The following is a 21,746-nucleotide window of genomic DNA, read 5'->3' as shown; positions in this document are numbered from 1 at the left end:
ATAAATTCTTGTAGATATATATATGAGAACACAATTGGCACTATGACTCGTGCATATATGGTGCAAACTGCAAGTCCAATTTTCACAAACTGTACGCATTAAATTAGGCTGTATTCTGGCAATAACGCGTTGAATATCACTTTCCAAGTGGTCTATTGTGTCTGGCTTATCAGCGTAGATATGGGACTTTACATATCTCCAAAGAAAATAATCTAATGGGGTTAAATCACACGAACGAGGTGGCCAGTTACAGGTCAATTTTGTGTGAAATTATTCGTTCAAATGTTTCTCTCAATAAATTAATCGTATCATTTGCAATTTGCAAACGTTGCTCGGGTGTCAGACTCTTCATGATGATTCATTTCTAAACTAATAAGTAGTGTTTTACCGATTAATCGGAATCGGGAATCGGAAAAAATCGGTAGTTTTGGGGGTATCGGAATCGGTATCGAAATCGGAAAATGTGTGCCTAATTTCCGATTCCAAAACCGATTCTTTTAATATTTTATTATGTTAATTTTTCATTGCTGATACCGTTGATAAATATTTATTCCTTTTAAACTATTAGTAAAACTAACCTCTATAGATCATGATAACATTAAAAGAAGATCTAAATTTATTTTATCTGCATCAAATAAACAAAATAAAACTTGAAACTTTGTGAAAATTCACTAGATAACCTTTAGAAGAATGCAGTTTATTTGCGGTTCCCGGAAAACTCGTCCCCGGAAAACTCGTCTCCGGAAAACTCGTACCCGGAAAACTCGACCCCGGGAAACTCGCCCCCTTTCGCTAGGTAAGAAAACTGGTCCCTTATTGAATAAATATCGATTGAAAGCACATTTTATGATCGTTCTTGAAGGAGATATTGTTTTTTTAAAATAGACTATAGCCCCGCCCCCATAATATTTTTTTTAAATAATTTTACTTGTTTAATATATTTTTTTTAAAATAAAATCGATTTTCTAAGTGTCCGTTTTCTACCTAACTGGCTAAGTTCTTATTGGTTTCACTTATTTTAAAGCGTTTATTATGTTCATAAACGTGACCGCATATTTTTTTTAATATTAATATAAAAAGAATTTACTTATTTACTGTTGTTTATAAAAGGATAAAATCGATTTTTCTACCTCGCCGACTATGTTGTTTGTTGTTTAATTTATTTGGAATCGTTTATTCGGTAAAGAAAAAAAAAACACAGAAAACAAACAAAAAACATGTCGAGTGTTACGTGAGAACGAGAAATAATGTCCGACATGAGGGTATATCACATCTTAGGGGTCTTGATAATCGCTAAAAAATAGAAAATTAAAGAAATTACTGAGGGAGATCTGGTTTTAAAAAGAAAATAATAAATTTTAATATTTTTTAAAATATACTTTAGAGAGAGAGGGGTGGGGTAAAAACTATATCTCCTTCCGAAAAACAACCAACAAAAAATGAAATTAAAAAGATTCTTGATAAACAATAGTGGAGTTTTCAATAAAATTGATTAATAAATTTATTTAGTGATTACTTTTTCTTTTAATGATTGATTTTAAAATTTTGAAGTAAAAATTAAAAATGAGTTAACGAAAGATTGTTAGCACATGGCAAATATTTCGCTTTTAATTTATTAGTTAATTACAATTTTTTTTTCTCTTATTTTAACGATGCTTTTTGGAGTAATAAAAACAATAATAAAAAACAAAACAAAAAAATTAAAAAACAGGGAGCGATTCGATTCTTCGTTACTTTTTGTTTTGGTTTTTAATTCTGATAGTTTTTTTTTATGTTTTTGTTTTCTCTCATACCAAAATGCACTCATGTGTTATTTAAAATTATAATTTTATCAATTATCAACATTTATTGTCGTCCTAATAACTAATAAATTAAAAGCGCGAGAGATGCCATATAATATGTAAGTTCTGTGCGTTTGTGTATGTGGGAGGTTACTTTTTAAGTGATAATTTGCAGGTTTTATGAACGTAATAGTTTAACTTAGGGTAAGTTGTAAAAGAATTTAATGAGCAATCATAATTATATGGAAAAATGCGCGCATGAAAAGTAATATTCTTAAGATTTTATTAAACCTGGAAAAGTAAAGGACAAGAAATTCAACCTGGAAAAGTAAAGAACAAGATATTCTAGTAAAGTAAAAAATAAGAATTTTTTAGACTTAAAATATTGCAGCTAAAAATAAAATTTGAATATTGATAAATATTTTATTTATTATTTGCATATGTTGTTGTTTATTGTTGAGTTAGAAAGGGTGTCAGTCGCTGGATTGAACTTATTTCCCCCCTATTATTTGCATATATTTATGTAGTGAAAATTTTTTGAATAAAATTAATTCATTAGTTAGTTAGTTAGTAAATGGAATTAATAATTTTATAATTTACTTAAAAATTAATCATTTTATTATATCATAATTAGGATCATTTAATTCTTTCTAATTCAACAATAAACAACAACATATGCAAATAATAAATAAAATATTTATCAATATTCAAATTTTATTTTTGCTGCAATATTTTAAGTCTAAAAAATTCTTATTTTTTACTTTACTAGAATATCTTGTTCTGTACTTTTCCAGGTTGAATTTCTTGTCCTTTACTTTTCCAGGTTTAATAAAATCTTAAGAATATTACTTTTCATGCGCGCATTTTTCCATATAATCCATGATTTTTCCAGGCATTGCTATTGTATTAATATATAAATTTATAATATTTATTAATAATTGTCAAAAAAAATTAGCTCTCAAAAAATTTATGCAATATTTATCATTCAATCACAGTAGTTCCGAGCCAGGGTCTCTACCGAGACTGCGGTTCATGAATTCGTGATCTGTATAGAGCGTAAACTAACAAAGAAGAAGATGGCACTCGGTATTTTTTTAGATATCGTTGGAGCTTTTGACAACATATCCTTCAGTAGTATGTTCAAATCGCTACGAGAACTCAATGTGCCACCAGTATTCATCCGATGGATTGAGTATATGGTGAGGTACAGAACAGTTCAAGTAGAACTACTGAGGGCAACTGTTAAAAGGGAAGTAGTTAAATGAAACCCCCAAAGTGGGATTTTATCACCTTTACTATGGAACTGTATGCTGAATCCTCTTTTAAAGGAGTTTAAAAATAGGAATATTTATGCCCAGGCTGCTGCTGATGACATCGCAGTGCTGGTCGCGGGTTCAAAAGCATCATTGGTCAGACGCATTGCCAAAATGGGACTACATTTTTCATCAAATGTGATAACGAAAAATTTGAGTTCATTCAAAGAATATGTATATCATAGAATTCACTAATATTTTTAATCGATAAATTCACCATTTTTTGCTATAAAATCATAAGGAGAGTTAAAAAAAATTAGTTATTTAAAAAAAAGTTCGGTTTTTTTAATTATAAAAAAAAAACGATACACGGGATTGAACCTAAAATCTTTCCACCAACCCCCGGTACTCTAACCGTTACGGTAACATGTCATATTGGTAAAATCGCAGTAAAAAATGTTTATATACAAAAAAAGTTATGCAAAATAAAAAAAAGCGTTAGTCACTTATGTACTTACTCTCCTGTTTGTGAACCCACATATTTTGTTGTAACTTTTTTTCTACTGAACCAATTTTCGAAATTTTTTTTTCAAAATGTAGCTAATTAGGTGTTCTATCCAATTATATAAACTGTTCGGAGTTTGGTTGCGAACAGAATTAGTGGTGGGGGTTTGAATGTGTATCGATTCATTCAATTTCGGACTTAAGCATATATTCAACCACTACCGTGGTTGAATGATAATTTATAATGGCCTTAAAATGAAGACGATTTTACTTTAAATATATATACTAAACTGATCCCACTCTCTAAATTTTAAATTAGTTGTTGTTTTTTTTGTTTTGTTTTTTTAATATGTTCATATAATCACCCAAAAATGTAGAATCTCATTTTGTCTGGGGTGTGTGAGTTAGTTTATATGTGATTCTATTTAATTGTCGCCCCCTACCCGAAGGTAGTGTTAGACACAAGGTCGGTTTTTAATATAGGGAATCCAACTCTTTATTTTTTGTATTATCACGGACTTAGGGTTAGTAGTAGGAAAGGGCTGTGTCGTTTATAAAATGGAGAATCGAACTTTTCTTTTCGCAACAAAAAGTTATTGCGATGGGCGAAAAATAAAAACGGAATAAAAAACACCGATAATTCCACGAGAATACATTATTTACATCTTCGTACCATTTTACACGTAACTTTTTAAAAATTAAATATAAACATTGCATATAAACACTCATGATTATAAAAAGATAAATGTATAAAACGATTAGGAATTTAAAATAGAGGGTCAATTTCACAAATAAATTTAACGTAAAATGAGCTGCTTTTCCAAAACATTGTAGTGTGTTACCAATTTTAAATTATGTGCGCTTATTGGAGGAGGGGGTGTCTACTTTTTAAGCGATTACACATGGTTTTACAACGTCGCCAATCGAACTTAATTTAGTGGGAAACAATTTAGTTAACATCCATAAAGAATTCCTTTTCTCCACGTTAAAAAACGACCCTGGTGTCTAACTCTGTCCCGTGGGGAGGCATTGTAAATAGGAACATCCATAAAGAATTAGGGTGGCCAGAAACGATGATCATTTTACGTTACATTTATATTTGAAATTGATCTCACACTCTAAATTCTAAAATGATCGCAGTACTTGTGCAGTTTACGTCCCCCATTAAAAAACGAAAATTTCAACAAAAAAAACAAAAAACAAAACAAAAAAAATTATATTCTACGTATCCGTTATGGGATGAAGTTCTCATAAAAAAATTGCACTTAATTTCATCAAGTAGTTTTGTTTTTATTGCTAAAAGCATTCATTCGAGGCATTCGAAACAGTCAATCGAAACTACGCCATTAGCATTGATTTTGGTCGAAATATAATGGATTACTTCCCTTTGATATCAATTAAGCAATTTATTAGAGAAATTCCATGTTGCCGAGATTGAAAACAAGCTGTAAAAACAAAACTACTTGATGAAATTAAGTGAAAAATTTTTTAGGAGAACTTCATTCCATAACGGGTACGTAGAATATAATTGTTTTTTTGAAATTTTCGTTTTTTAATGAGGGACGTAAACTGCACGAGTACCATGATCGCTTTTCTTCCCGTCAATTAAAAAAAATGTTCTAACACGTAATGTATAAAAGTAATATTCCATTTTGGAATAGGGATTTAGCTGCGTGTTAATCTACAAAGTTGTCGTTGTTGTTGTGGTCGTCGTCATCATCATCATCATCATTTGCACTTTGTTGTTTTGTTTTTGTTTTGTTTCTTATAGCAAAGTAAATCAATTTAATAACCTACCAAACTTTTATAATTAAAATAAAATTTTAGTTCATTCATAGAGAGAAGGCACAGAAAGCTCACGCAATCTCACATTAAAAATGTTTTTCTAAATAGTAACATTATTATTTAGAAATTCGTTCGTAACAATGAGAGGTGTCGTTGTTAAATATGTTGTTCTTACATCGTTTTCTTATTTTGCCTACCAATCTTCGAATATTTTCAACTATTTAACTATTTATGTAACTAGCATGTTATACAGTAAATACGAACTGGTACAATATAGCTTTGTTTTAAAATCAAAATAAATATTTTGTTGTCTTATAATTTTTAATCAATTACAGAGCAAACATTTGAGAAAAGAAATATATGCGGACATTACCCAGAGTTTTATGTAATAATTTGAAAATTTACGAAAGAAAGAAAACAAAAACAAAACAAAACAAATCTCTAATTAAATATGTATAAATTTTAAAAGAATCGGAATCGGGAATCGGAAATTTTGAAAGGAATCGGTAATTGTATCGGAATCGGGAAAAAGTTTGGAATCATCCCATCACTACTAATAAGTTTAATAATCACTTTTAGAAGACAGTTGCTATGCGTAAAGAATCCATATGTGGGCTATATTTAGTTTTAGTTTTAGGCAAAAGGGGTAAAACTGGTGTGGAAGCCCTTCATGAAAATTAAATTGACTCTGACTTTCGCGAAATTTGACGAATAGAGATTAAGGTTAGTTATATTTTAGATCTTCATTTTAATCTTGTGAGAGAATATGAAAGTGGCGCAAAACTGGTCTGTTTGGAGTATTGAGATAAATATTATTCTAGCATTCATATATATATATATATATATATATATATGTATGTATATATATATATATGTATACACATGCCTTACTTGTTATAAATAGATGTGCGTAAATATATATATATATATATATATATATATATATATATATATATATATATATATATATATATATATATATATATATATATATATACATATGTAATGTTTGAATTTGTTGCTATCAACCCATTCTTTGAAGTCTTGGTTTTTCTAAAACAATATATGAATGCTCAATTATGAAATATGATAATTTTGTAGCTTACAGTTTAAGTCATCTCTTTTTGGGTTAAAATTTATTGGTATATGAACGATTACCGAATTATATAAACCCAGTAAAATTCGGAATACTACAAATAGCTGAAAACATTATCAATAATTTTCCCCACTCTTTATCTGTGCCTAAACCTAAACATAGATTCCATGATCAAAGCTTCTTTCTTAGAACTGCACGCCTGTGGAATTGTCTTCCGTTTTCCTGCTTTCCAGCTGTCTATAATATGGTTGTCTTCAAGTCCAACGTGAACAAGTTTCTGATGAGCCGTTCCACTTAAGTTAACAAATTTACCGAACTTCCATTACTATTGATTACTATATTGTCCTTTTGACTACTCTACACTCTTTAACCCTTATCCTTGAGTGGCCGATCGGCCTTGATAAGTGGTGACGCCTATGTAAAAAAATAAATTAAAAATAAGACAATATATATTTATATATATATATATATATATATATATATATATATTAGTGTAGTTTGCTTGAAGCATTGTCTTGTCTATATGAAGGTAATTCATAAAAGGCAATACAATGCAAAGTTGTAATGGATCGGCACAAACTAGGACAAATTAATTTCCGTATCGTGTGATATTTCAGGAAAATCTCCCTTCTGCAGATATATGTTCGACTTTAGTTCAAACGTACATGCAGGTACTTTCATCAGACCACATGTAAGAACACAAAGTAATGCTAAATATGATGGCAACCGTCTGTCTAATGAGACAATGGCATCTAGTCTGGCGCACCAAGCCGTTTTTTGTCAGGGTTTACTCCCTTAGCCTTTGCCTTTCCCAAGGCATCCACAAAATAGTAGAGCTATTCGGCTATAGTTGGTAGAAAATTTGAAAATATTTCCAATTTTGACGAAAACAATAGAGATCCTCATAATTTTATGATATACATTATGCTTTAAAAAAAATCTATAGAATAACTTCTGGATTATGTCTTATATGTATATGAAAAAAAACTCTTTGTGTGGTGGTTGCTTTTATAATATGATTATCACTCCATTACTAGTCTTATTTCTGGTGTCGTCCATTTTTCTTCTCTGTGTGATCTTTGGTTTGTTTTGATCATAATTATTTACCGGTAATTCGTCTGTTGTATTCTGTTAACTGAAAAAAAAGAAGCACTAACATCCACAGGATGCTGGCTGAGTCTTGCATGTTGGTTATCAAAAAGATCATAAAACTTTTTCTTTTGAGCTCCACAGCTTTTATATTTATTTGGAATCATCATTTTTATGATTTTGTTGTTGTGTATGACAACACTAGGCCTAGGCTTATTTTACCTGTGATCCTGTTATAGGGATAGCGTTTATCTATCCAATATGCAGAAATGCTAGTGCACTATCACGTATATGTATATTAGATGTTTAGATTATCTTAATAACCGTAGGTTGAATGTGGAAACATTGATAACATAGCCGCTAAAATTTCGTTTCATGTATCCGGATGTCGCATTTTACATTTTCCAAGTGACGTCACTTTTTAGCGGTCATGCTATCAATGTTTCGAAATTCAACCTACGATTGCCAAGATTACCGATTTTTACTCTAAAGAATATTAATCAGTATTCGTTTCAATAGTCTATAACTCTGAAACGAAACCAAGCGTTTCTGGGCATATATGCACATAATCCAGAGGTTACGTCATCGATTTTCCAAAACATTCTATATATAAAAAAAAATGGCTACAAATAAGTGAGGAAGATAACTAGTTACCTAGTAGGACAAAAGCAAGACCAGACAAAAGACAATATGATGTTACATGCTATGCATTTTGTATGGACGAAAATAAATTTTAACTCCAGGTTGTGATAAAGTAATGTACAAATCTATGTATCAGTTTTGATAATTTTGATTAAATTATTTGCCTACAGGAGAAAAGTCTCTCTCTCTCTCTCTCTCTCTCTCTCTCTCTCTCTCTCTCTCTATCTATCTATCTATCTATCTATCTATCTATCTCTATCTATCTCTCTCTCCTGCCTACAGGCTGTAGCTTTAGGGTCTGATTCAACTGTAGTCGACTAATTTCATTTCTTGTGTGTGTGTGTGTGTGTGTGTGTGTGTGTGTGTGTGTGTGTGTGTGTAAGAAAAGGAAGTTATTTTAAGAGTTTAAAATCTGAATTAAAGATGGGCTGACATTAAGTTGACATCTGCAATGAAACTGAATTAGGAGAAGTGATAAGTAAAACACAGTAAAGAACCGAATCTTGTGCTTTTACTCATAGAGAAAAGAAGAAAAATCTTTCATCAAAAATAATTGCAAAGGAATCTCTTCTGACATAATGCCACATCTACTTATCCCATGTACATCTCAAATGTTCCTATTTTCTATCTTGTATTTTTTATTATTTTATTGGAAGTAAACTTTATATGATTATAATGCATTACCCTCCTCGCAAAAAAAAAACAATATTCATCTCTGATTGTTTCATTAAAGCCTTAATGATATTCGACAAATCCAATTGTATATTTTCTTTTCTTGCAGTGTCTGCGTTTGCAATCAAAATAAGGCAGGCAACAACAGAATAATGGAGAAAATATTTTACAACACTAATTTGTTGTAGAAAAGGTAAATTTTCTAATTCTAATTTATGTGTAAAACTGATGTATAAGATACAAATATACAAACATATACACATAGCTTACTTTTCCTAAATAGATGTATATATATATATATATATATATATATATATATATATATATATATATATATATTAAGTAAGATGATTGATAATTTATAATTAAAATTAAAAGTTAACAATCATATTTCATAAGGAAAAACAAACAAAATCAATAAATTGTACGATCGTTTCGGAAACGATGTTTTTTTTATTGTGATAGACATTGAGTCTCGGACAATAATTTTATCATATAGTTTTTGAAAACAAGGTCTCCTCATCGGCAAAAATATTGTGTGGTGGGTTTTTAACTAAAGACACCAAAATAAACCTAGCATTTTTAAGTAAGGCAGATGTATCTGCCTTATGTAATTGTTCGCCTTTCTAAAATTCGTACGTATCATCATCAATGCATTCATTGGGATGGTAAAAGTAGTTTATGAATTTATTGATTTTGTTTGTTCTCCTTATGAAATCGATTTTTAATTTTTAATTTTAATCATAAATTATCAATCATCTTACTTAAATTAAAATAGCTCTAGGATAGACATGCCTATTGAGCTTATTATATATCTACATTATGACGAGCACTGTTTTCTTTTCTTTTATTTTAATTATTATTGAATGCACTAATGCATTCAAATATACTCTGCTCTTTAGACTCTTGTTCTAATCCCCAAAGTATATATATATATATATATATATATATATATATATATATATATATATACTTTCAATTATAAAATGTATACTAATAATATATATAATTTTTTTCCAATTTGCACGATTAATTAAGCTCAAGAAAAACACATACGCGCACACACACACACACACACACACACACACACACACATATATATATAGTCATCCACATACAGTACTGTTTCGTTGTTTCACAGCTCATCAGTGCAGCTAGATAGGCAACTATCTCAAGCCAGGATTTAAACCCGACCGCCTATATACAGTCAACGCTCCTAATCATTACACTAATCGGCGACTGCTCTGCGAGTCGTGAATAAATGATGTTTTGACATCGTCCGAAATACCTAAGCTCGATTTGTTTACACAAAGAGCATCGCATTATATGCTAATGGTAATTCGTGTATCACATCTCAATATGCTCAACTCAAGACGAGAAGTAGTTTTCATTCCAAAGCCAAATATATATTTATATTTTTCCTTTCATAAAATTTTATTTTGTCTTACACGTATTTTTTTGAATGGTGTACGAACACCAAACAACTCATCAAAGATAGTTTTCTTCAAAGAAAAAAAAAACAGTTTCAGAGATTTTTTTTTTTTTCAGATTTAAGGGGATAAAAGCTGGTAAAAATAAATGGAAATTGTTAGAAATCATATGATTTATAAAAAAAAAACTTACTTATTGAAGATATAATTGGGATGTTTGAGGAGTGAAGACTTTTTTTTTACACAGGCGTCACCACTTATCAAGGCCCAGGATAAGGGTTAAAGGGTATACAGTATCAGAATCATAGTAATCGTTAGTAGTGGAGATTCAGTAAATTTGTTAACTTAAGTTGAACGACTCAGCAAGAACTTGTTTGCATTGGACTTGAAGACGGCCATATTGTAGTCAGTTGGAAAGAAGGTAAACAGAATACAGTTCCGCAGGCGTGCTGTTCTAAGAAAGAAACTTTGTGCATGGAATCTACATTTAGGTAGCGATACAGATAAGGTAGGGAAATTATTGATAGTGTTTTAAGCTAGACGAGTGTTTCTTGTGAAAATTTGGCGAGGGGGGGGGATCATAGATTGGGACTCGGACGAGCACTTGCCATAAAATAACGATAAAGCAGACACAGGCTCGCAACGTCTCTTCTGTGAGAAAGAGGCTTCAAGGAAGAGAAAAGGGCATCCCCCACTAGACAACGAAGTCTATTTTGAAATCTATCAAGGTTTTCCTAGCAGCTCCTGCCCAGATGTGGCAACAGTACTCCATTCTTGGATGTACCTGGCTCTTATATAGGTAGAGAATTACATCGGCAGTGAGATATCTACTGGATCGATAGAAGGATCCCACCATTTTTCCAGCGACCTTGGCAACGGATTTGATGTACGTGTTCCATTTCAGTCCCACGAGGATGCATCAATATTTACCATGGCACCATTAGCTCCAGACCTTTTACAGATTAGCTACCCATCGGAAACTCTTCTGAAATTAAGCATAGCTTTTAATTAAAAGATATATAAGAAAGAAAGTTAAAATTTTAGAAATTAGAATTTACACCATTTATTATTCAAACAAGGTATAAAAAAAATAATTTATTGTGTATTCCTTGTTTGAACAATAAATGCTGTAAATTCTAATTTGCAAAATTTTAACTACCTTTCATTTACCAATACTCTATCTCGAATATTGAATACTTTCATCTGGATAGGATTTTCCTATAAATATTAATATTAATACTTATATATTCACTTTAAGTTTTAATTTTAAACTTTAAACTCTGAAATCTAATATATTAAAGGCTATATGTTTGTTGGTATGTCTGTCTGTCTGTATGTCTCCATATTTTCAAACTCTAACTCTTTCAAAGCTAGGGGCTTCAAATGATTGGATTTTTCATGGACCATTCTTTTATGGGTTTTTAGCCGGTGAAAATAGTAAGGGTCAAAATTGAAAAAGTCGTTGTACATGTCGTATATTCATCTTAGTTTATTTTTAATTTTTTATTTTTTATCAGTTCATATGCGTATCACGTTGGTACAGTGGTAACCTCACCAGCTTCGAATGCTACAGTTTTGCTTTCAGTTTCGATTCTAGCCGATGGCACCCAAATACATTTTTTATTTTGGAAATCACAACTCTATAATAATATATTCGAAAACTGGACAAATTAAAATATCATATTTAAGCGTATTTTATGACTAAGCAAAGGCGCCCCCCTCCCTGCTTGTCTATAAAAATATAGTCTATAAAAGTCTGCCTGTCTGCCTCCATATTTTCAAACTCTATCTCTTCCGAAACTAAAAGTCACAGAGGGCTGCTAGGGGCCTCAAATGATTGAATTTTTACAGACCGTTCCTTTATGGGTCTTTAGCCGGTTAAAATTGTTTTTAAGAGGTCAAAAATGGATCAAAATTGAAAAACATCGTTATGCATTTTGTACATTCATCTTAGTTTATTTTAATTTTAATTTTTAACCAGGTCGTATCACTCTAACTCTTTCAAAACTAAAAGTCGCAGAGCGGCGCTAGGGGCTTCAAATGATTGGATTTTTCATGGACCATTCTTTTATGGGTTTTTAGCCGGTTAAAATAGTAAGGGTCAAAATTGAAAAAATCGTTGTACATGTCGTATATTCATCTTAGTTTATTTTTAATTTTTTATCAGTTCATATGCGCATCACATTGGTACAGTGGTAACGTAACCAGCTTTCAATGCTACAGTTTCGATTCTAGCTGATGGCATCCAAATAGGTTTTTTTACTTTTGAAATCACGACTCTATAATAATATATAAGAAATCTAGACAAATTATAATATCATATTTAAGTGTATTCTACAACCGGGCAAAGTCCCCCCCCCTCCCTGCTAATATATATATATATATATATATATATATATATATCTTGCACAGTCGCTCAGGATTGTTATCATCGACCCCCAAAATCAACAGAGATTAGAGCATTCCTGTAATAACCCTGTCCTTGTTAATTGTGATGTAATCTTAGTTTTGTGCAGTTCTAGGAGGTTCAACCTTCCCAAGCTTTGCCTTCTCTCTTTGAGAAGAGGTTAGTTTATTGCTAATCACCTAACGCCCTTACTAAGGAATGCCGACAGGGCATTCCTAGACATTTTTTGGAGGTCAGAGTGCCCCTCCTCAGGAAGGGGGGGGGTGACTTTTCACTCCCAGCTTTCGACCCTTGTGTCACAATTCTTGTTTGAATTGTAGGCATATGCAAAGGGTTATTAGAACTGGAATGTTGGGATGAATGGTTAAAGAAGAAAAAAAAGCATATATCTTTCATGAAACTGAATAATTGATTCAGCCAATAGAGAAATACAGAGAGGCAAAAAAAGTTAGGAAAATCAGAAGAGAATCTCTATTCATTTATTCCCTGACCAAGTCAATGATAATTCTTCTTTTTTTTGATTTACCATAAATGGCTTCTGCTCCTGGTTTTCCCAAAATATATTGATTCCTGTGACACCACAAATAACATCAAAAGATGGACACTGTATTACAGTATTGCAATTCTGTTAAACCGTTTTATCTATTACTATCGATTAGTATGAAAGAAAAGACAAGGAGAAAAGAAAAAAAAAACACGGATATTAGATGGCAAATAAAAGTGTGTCTTTCGAAATGGTGAGGATCTAGTGACAAATGTATGCGTATGACGGTCAGAGCGAGTGATGTGTACAAGGGTAAATCCATAAACGTGAAATTTTCTTACAAGAAAAGTTTTGAATGAAAATTAAAAGCAAAAATCGGAGAGTCGGTCGCATTTTTTAGAAATGTTTATTTTACTTATAAATGTTAAAACGTCGTTTTGGAAATGGCCAAAAACAGCAGATAACATAAAGTAGACAAATGAAATATTTTTCGTACTTTATTATTTTTTTTTTTAATGTTTTTATTGCATTTTCACCCCAAACAAGGCACGGTGCCACTTTGATGAAGGGGACTACTATTTGAGACATAATTTGCAGGGATACTATGTAAGAAGTTGAGCAGCAAGATTTTTGTTGAACTCATCCATGTCAGTACAGTCAGGGAAACAGGGAACCAGAAGGTAATTAGCAGTCCTAGGGAAGAAACTATTTGAGTAGAAGGCTTTCTGGCATTTGGGGATCTCTACTGTGCAGGGGTGCGATTTTGCTGCTTGTCATATTTGTCGGGGGGGGGGTATTTATATCGAGGGAGTACAAGGGCTTATAGTTCGTCGGAGCACCTACCATTAATATGCTTGTAAAACAGGCAGAGGGATGCAACATTTTGTCGATGGGACAGAGGCTGAAGCTTAGCTCACAGTTTGGGAACTATTAGGTTGGCGACTCTCTTTATAATTTGTGTAGACTTACTTTCAACCAAGATCGAAAAATTGGAAACCTTCGAGTGCAGAGATACCTCCATTTTATCCTGCCAAAACACGGCAACTTTAACACCTGACGAAGGTCGGAGGTTACATCGACCGAAACTTTGTGCAGATAACACTCAAGATGAGAACAATTGTTCGATTAATCTAAGTAATACAAACATTCATACCTCATCTCAAAAATTCAGAACTGCAATCTTTGTTTTATTGTCATTCAATGATATGATCCAAATGTGCACCTCTGCGTTGCAAGTACATTTGTATATGACTGATTTTGCTTGTGGTAGTTCTCTTACCTTTAGGGATATTCTGTGGATTGTTTCGATAGGCATTGTGAAGTCCATTTGCAGCCACACTTTTTCCCACCAGTCTCCACGTATCAATAAAAAATAGGCTGTTCGATATGACTGAAACTTGGTAGAAATGTATGGAATACTAGCTGGCCGCCCGGCGTTGCCCGGTCGTACAATACGCTTACACATGATTTTATTTATGCAGATTACGTATGTATTATTAAAGAATCAATCCTCTATTGATTGCGAAGAATAATTTGCCTGGTGGACTACTTTGCAAAAAATTTTAAAAAATAATAACGATAATAATGTCGTTCATCAAATTCCGTCTGTGTTTGTTTACAATATCACGTCAGCTGATATTTGTGCATGACGATGTTAAACATAGTCTTTCTTCTCTTATTGATCAAACAGAGGAATTTTTACACGGGAATATTTTACGCTACACCGGCTGGTGTAACATAAAATATTCCCCTATAAATTTTTGTTCTTTTTTATCTATAATAGAAAGACTATTTTTAAGATCGGATTTTTTTCCGATATTCAATATGTATTGTTTTATTGTCATTCAATGATATGATCCAAATGTGCACCTCTGCATTGCAAGTACATTTACATATGACTGATTTTGCTTGTGGTAGTTCTCTTTCCTTTAGGGATATTCTGTGGATTGTTTCGATAGGCATTATCTTTGAGGTAACCGCTCAAATAAAAATCTGGGGGTTAAAATTGAATAAGTGTGAAGTCCATTTGCAGCCACACTTTTTCCCACCAGTCTCCACGTATCAATAATACATAGGCTGTTCGATATGACTGAAACTTGGTAGAAATATATGGAATACTAGCTGGCCGTCCAGCGTTGCCCGGTCGTACAATACGCTTACACATGATTTTATTTATGCAGATTGCGTATGTATTATTAAAGAATCAATCCTCTATTGAATATTATATATTACAAAGAATAATTTGCCCAGTGGACTACTTCACAAAAAATAAAAAAAATAAAAAAATATAATAACGATAATAATGTTGTTTATCAAATTCCGTCTGTGTTTGTTTATAATATCACGTCAGCTGATATTTGTGCTTGACGATCTTAAACATAGTCTTTCTTCTCCTATAGATCAAACAGAGGAATTTTTACATGGGAATATTTTACGCTACACCGGCTTGTGTAACATAAAATATTTCCCTATAAAATTTTTTTCTTTTTTATCTATAATAGAAAGACTATTTTTAAGATCGGATTTTTTCCGATATTCAATACGTATCGTATGAATTTCTGTACAAAACATATCTAAGAACACTGCCAGACATAAATTAGCTTTGTGTGAAATTTGCAAAAGATAGGCTCAGCCATTTCGGAACCTATGAGGAAGGAACTCACACACACACACACACACACACACACACACACACACACACACACACACACACACACACACATACAAAGTGACTTTTATATAACAGTAGAGATAGAAATACTGAAATTTATTTGCGTCAAATATGGTTGGATTGAAGAAAGAATTGTGAATTTTATTAGACAAATCTTTGGATGGCATTTGAGGGAGTCAGTGTATAATACAACAAAATCTCACCGAATTTTCACCTCCTGTTTTCTTATGAGCTGATTACCAAAGTATCCTCTTATATCATTGAACGGTGATAAAAAAAAAGTTTGTTGGAAGTTTGACTGGAATTTGGTAGACAAGTTCGGCATCAATCGAAATTTATTTGTACCAAATATTGTTGAATTGTTCAACAATTGTTCAACCCTTTTTTACTCATTGATTTCTTTTCTTTTTAATGCATTTCGGTGACCCCCCCCCCATAGCTGTTTTTTTTTTTTTTTTAATGAAAATGAAAGAGCACATATCAACAGTTTATTCTGAAGAAAAACTGTACCTATATTAAAGTTACATGTTACATGGGAGGTCCACATGAACCCCGGTTGAGAACCATTGGCATAAAGGATTGTGAGTTAAAGTTTACGAATCTGTTCTGTGGGTGGCATTTTGAGGGGAGTCACTTTTTAGCACAGCAAAACCTACCTATTTTTGGAACCCAGAAGAGAGATAAACAAAAAAAAAAAAAACCCATAGCATTGCAACCAGAAGTGTTGCAGCGGTGAAAAGAATTGGTTATACAGGGTGACCCCCCCAAAAAAACAGAGGACATTCAATTGTTTTTCTGAGCATTTTTCAGTCAACGGAGAAAAAAAAGACAAAGACCCTAGTGTTTTGGTGTGATGTTTTGAATATAATAAACTAGTTATGACCAAAGTTTCATTTCAATTGGACAAACTACTAAGAAACGGAGCCTAATTAGAGTTGGGGCCCGTTTTGGGGGCGGGGGTCACCCTGTACACGTGAATGGCTAGAGAAGCTTGTCCAGTCCCAAAGCTTCTTCGTTTGTGGCATATTCCTCAACTTGGGTAATAGGCTTTATGATGGTGAACACTCACTAAACATTGGATAATAGTATGGTTATGGTAAGAAAATAGCGATGAACAAAAGAGTTCTTTCCCATTTGTGTTTTAATGCTCTTAATTAAACGCGGCCATTTTTTTTATCAAACTGGTTTTAACTTTGATCATACAAGCAAAATATTTAATCTGTCATTGATTTGGAACACTGCAACCTTGTGGGAAAAAAAGTTGTTTGTTTATCATTTGTATTATTTGCGATTTATTGTAAAATTTTATTTATTAATTAATTAAATAAAACAACAAAAACATTGCTATTCGATTAGATAATATTAATGAGTTTGGAATTACGTGTGACACATAGAGAGAGGAAGAGTGGGGTATAAAAGATCATGAGATTAGTACAGGAAGAAAGCAAGAGAAAAGAGGGAGAGGGGCAGAGATAGAGAGTAAGATTTATTGAAAGTGAGAGATAGAAAGAAAAAAAAAACTCAACATATATAGAAACAACGATGGAGACATCATGCGTTTTGTAGCGAAAAAGAGAGAGGATTACGAACGATCAAAAAAGATAGATATGGGATGGGGGGGGGGACTAAGAGATCATGGTTGGTGCCGAAATAAACAGAGGGAGAGTAGGAGAGAGAAACTAGACATGCAATCAGTAAATAAGAGAAATTGAAAAGAGGGAACGATTTATTGACAATGAGAGATAGAAAGAGAAAAACGAAGAGAGACAAAAAGAAATACAAAGAGCGAATATAGATTTATGAAGAGAATCTAAACTAGAGAGAGGGGGGGATTAAGAGAATTTAAGAGAGAGATATAGTGAGAGTGATGATATAAAAATGACGAAAGAAAAAGATCAATTGAGATATATCAAGAAAGAAAGAGATTGAGAAAACAGCTTGAGCAGGAAAGAGAGAGGGGAAGAGAAAAAAACATGTGAAATCAAGAAAGGAAGAGAGAAAGAGAAATATATAGAAAGAAAGAGAGAGCAAATAAAATGAGAGAAATAGATTGAGAAAGAAAGAGAGCAAGAATGATCGACACTGAGAGATAGAAAGAGGCGGGGTTTAAAAAGACATCAAGGCAGAGAAATATGTCAACGGAGCCTAAGCAAAAGTGGAAATGGGGGGAGGAGAAAAGCAAGAGAAATCAAGGGAGAGAGAACAGAGTGTTCACCAGTTAGTGATACAGAGAGAATAAGAGAATACATAAGAGAAAGAAAGAGATGGTGGTAATTGTATGAAAACCAGCAAATTCTATTCCACATCAGAAGCCTTTTTCCATGAAGTCTTTTTTCCATCCTTCTTATTCTCCATCATCCCCTTTTGTTTCCAGTTAAAGAACATCGTTGAGGCAGCTGAACAATTAGAGCTTTTAATGTCGAAACGCCAATGCCAAACATTGAAATCTAATTTACGAAAACAACAGCGAATTAAAAAAAAACTCCCAATCCCGAACCAGACCTGCTAAACATGTAACAAAAATCATCATAATTGTCATCGTTTTTGTGGCTAATAACATCATCACCATTATCATCACATTATCAGTATGATATCGCAGATTGTGGCTATATCACATTGAAACGCCAATTTTTGTCAAATCAGTTAAGCAATGTTTAGCCTGGTCAGACTTAAATGGCTGAGTGCTTGGGAATAGCTGGAACTGTAAATGTGTATGCAGAAGTAGCCGAAAAATCATTTTCTCTCAACATCTAAAAGATATGGAACACAGAATGAGTGTAGTCTAAACCAGTATTATCATTAAGCTTCTTCTGTCTGCTGCTACTTCTTTCTCTACAGAAATAATTAAAGCTTGTCTATTTCTTGCATTTTGTCATTGATAGGGTTAAATCTGACAAATAAATATTTGATTCTGACTAGACATTTTTTCTTTTTTTTTATCCTTGCACCATGTTCTTAACAAGAATACATTTAATTTCGATTCAGTTTCTTTTAAAAAGTATTTGTTCCGGCTAGGTAGATTGTTAAAATAGAGACATTTTTTTTCACTAATCACGTACAGGTGCTGCATATGACATCCATGACAAATATTTCTACGTTTCAATATTTATGCCAGTTTTCAGGTAAACAATTATATTTGTTTAACAGAAAAATAAAATCTTTATTTCTTGAAATCAGTTGCATACCATAATAGTATGCAAAAAATATCATCTTGTAAATGTTGTTTTAATAAAATGATATGAGCGCCAAAACTTCAGTGCCATTTGTGAAACTTCTTATTTATTTAATTCGTTCAAAAAATTACTGCCTTTCTTTTTTTCTACAAAGGAGTCACTACTTATCAAGGCCTGGAGGTCACTCGAGGATAAGGCTTAATGAGTGTACAGTAGATCAATGAGACAATATCGCGGTGACCGTCAGTAATGTAAATTTGGTAAATTGGATTACTTAAGGGGACGGCTCATCAAGAACTTGTTTACGCTGGACCTGAAGACAACCATATTGTAGTCATCTGGAAAGAAGGTAAACGGAAGAGAGTTCCACAGGCCTGCGGTTCTAAGTTTAAACACATAAAAACAGACAAACCCGTTAACAACAAGTAAAAGTTTTCTTATGAACAATAAACTTGTTTTTAAAGTACATAAAACGTTAGAGTAAGAAATAAGTATTTAGTTTTCACCAAAAGTCAAGTAATCATTTTGTTTTTACTTAAACTATATTGTAAACGCGATTACAACAATTTATTATAACAATAAAGAAAAAAACTATATTGCATTAAATACAATGAGAGCAAGAAAGTAATATTTACTTTTTAGCAACTATACAATATTTTCCTATTATCAATTCATTCATAAAATCAATAGATACATAATTGCTGTGACTCTGATAAACCGATAATTAATAAAACAACACAGTTGTATATTTTTTTCTATTTCTTTCAAGTATAACCGGAAGTTCTTTAATGACGTTACTCAATATCAAGGGTGTGCGTTCCTTATAGAAAGGTTAATTTAATTTGAATAAAATAAAATACACATCATCACAACATAATATTAGGAAAATAAACAAATATTTTACTTGTTTGAAATTTATCACAAATATATTTCAGAGGTATACTCCATCTTCAGTGTGTTGTTTTGTTTCTTTTTTCCTTTTCTTCCTTGCCATGTTGTAAAGTTGGAGAAAGAAGTCTGTTTGTAAAGAGCCGCGCGTTATATATAGCGGTTGTATTTTTAAACGTTTGAACTGTGTGTAGGTAACGCGAGAATAACGTCAAGGATGAGAGTTCAATAGAAACATTGTTTTAATTTGAATAAAATAAAATATGCATCAAGTGTGCTTAAAACCAAATAAAAAGGCAATGACGTAAAGGATGAGAGTTCAATAGAAACGTTGTTTTAATTTGAATAAAATAAAATACGCATCAAGTGCGCTTTAAAGACAAATCACAACGTAATATTAGGAAAATAAACAAATATTTTACTTGTTTGAAATTTATCACAAATATATTTCAGAGGTATACTCCATCTTCAGTGTGTTGTTTTGTTTCTTTTTTTTTTCCTTTTCTTCCTTGCCATGTTGTAAAGTTGGAGAAAGAAGTCTGTTTGTAAAGAGTCGCGCGTTGTATATAGCGGTTGTATTTTTAAACGTTTGAACTGTGCATAGGTAACGCGAGAATAACGTCAAGGATGAGAGTTCAATAGAAACATTGTTTTAATTTGAATAAAATAAAATATGCATCAAGTGTGCTTGAAAACCAAATCACAACGTAATATTAGAAAAATAAACAAATATTTTACTTGTTTGAAATTTATCACAAATATATTTCAGAGGTATACTCCATTATATTTTATTATCTTCTGACGGAATTGATCATTTGTTGGTCTCACCCATGCAAAAGATTAATGAGTTTTAAGTGCTTTTGCCAACAGAAAAAAAAAATAATGGCTTGCATTACAAATAGAAGACATTTATTTTTCAATACTCTGATGAGAATTCGATGCCTGGCTAAGTTGCTACATTGTGTCGTCTTTGTATCCCCTTCACATCTTAAGGAGTTTCAGCTAACTCTCTGTCGGACTAACTCGGATTGTTCTCCAGCTGTTCTCGACTTCAACTGAACTCAAATTCTAACTTAACTATATATATTGATTTTATATTTATTTGTGACATCAGAACGTGGCTAAACATGTGCATCCTATGCACTGGCAACACAAAGCTATTCCTTATTTTCGTTGTTCCGTTATTCCTGCTCTGAACTAAGCTTTGTTAAAAAGTTATTTCTAACTACAATGGATAATTCGCTGCATTCCTGGAATCGCATCTAACTAAAAACGTATTCATTTTAGCTTTTTTTAAAAAAAATTTTTTATTACATTTACATTTTCACCCCAAACAAGGCACATTGTCACTTTGATGTAGGGGGGTTACTATCAAGGATATAAGCATCAGGGGTTCTATGTGGGAAGTTGGGCAGCAAGATGTCGGTTCACGTTACACTTGAACTTCTGCATGTCAGTACAGTTGGGGAAGCAGGAACCCGGAAGGGAATTCCAAAGTCTAGCGGTTCTGTGGAAGAAACTACTGGAGTAGAAGTCTCTCTTACATCTAGGGATCTCAATAGTGTAGGGGTGGGATTTTGCTGCTTGTCAGGTTTTTCGGGGGTATTTACATCGAGGGGGTACAAGTTCTTGCAGTTCTTCGGAGCATTCACCGTTTAAGTACTTGTAGAACAGGCAGAGGGATGCTACATTTCGTCGATGGGACAGAGGCTGAATCTTAAATGACAGTCCAGGACCTATTAGGTTGGCGACTCTCTTTTGAACCTTGTCTAGAAGTGAGAGACTTGTAGCTGATGCACCAGCCCAAATATGACAACAATACTCCATACATGGGCGAATGGTGGCCTTATAAAGGTATAGGAGAACCTACC

General features: G+C 32.4%; 1 protein-coding gene across 4 annotated transcripts in view; it reads left to right on the top strand.

Moving 5' to 3' along the window:
* LOC145254880 (uncharacterized) overlaps positions 1–21,746 on the top strand; it is an 814,065-nt gene that overhangs the window by 372,326 nt on the left and 419,993 nt on the right. For all 4 annotated transcript variants that reach the window (XR_013863831.1, XM_080113784.1, XM_080113773.1 and 1 more), the window contains one exon: positions 8,932–9,015. The gene's annotated coding sequence lies outside the window, so the exon portion shown is untranslated. The remainder of the gene's footprint in view (positions 1–8,931; positions 9,016–21,746) is intronic.

Source organism: Euprymna scolopes, chromosome 3, assembly GCF_053919585.1.
Source record: "Euprymna scolopes isolate OS-2025 chromosome 3, ASM5391958v1, whole genome shotgun sequence".
In the NCBI taxonomy this organism is placed as follows: domain Eukaryota; kingdom Metazoa; phylum Mollusca; class Cephalopoda; order Sepiida; family Sepiolidae; genus Euprymna; species Euprymna scolopes.
The sequence above is the reverse complement of the archived record's forward strand: the minus strand, read 5'-3'. Positions and strand labels throughout refer to the sequence as shown.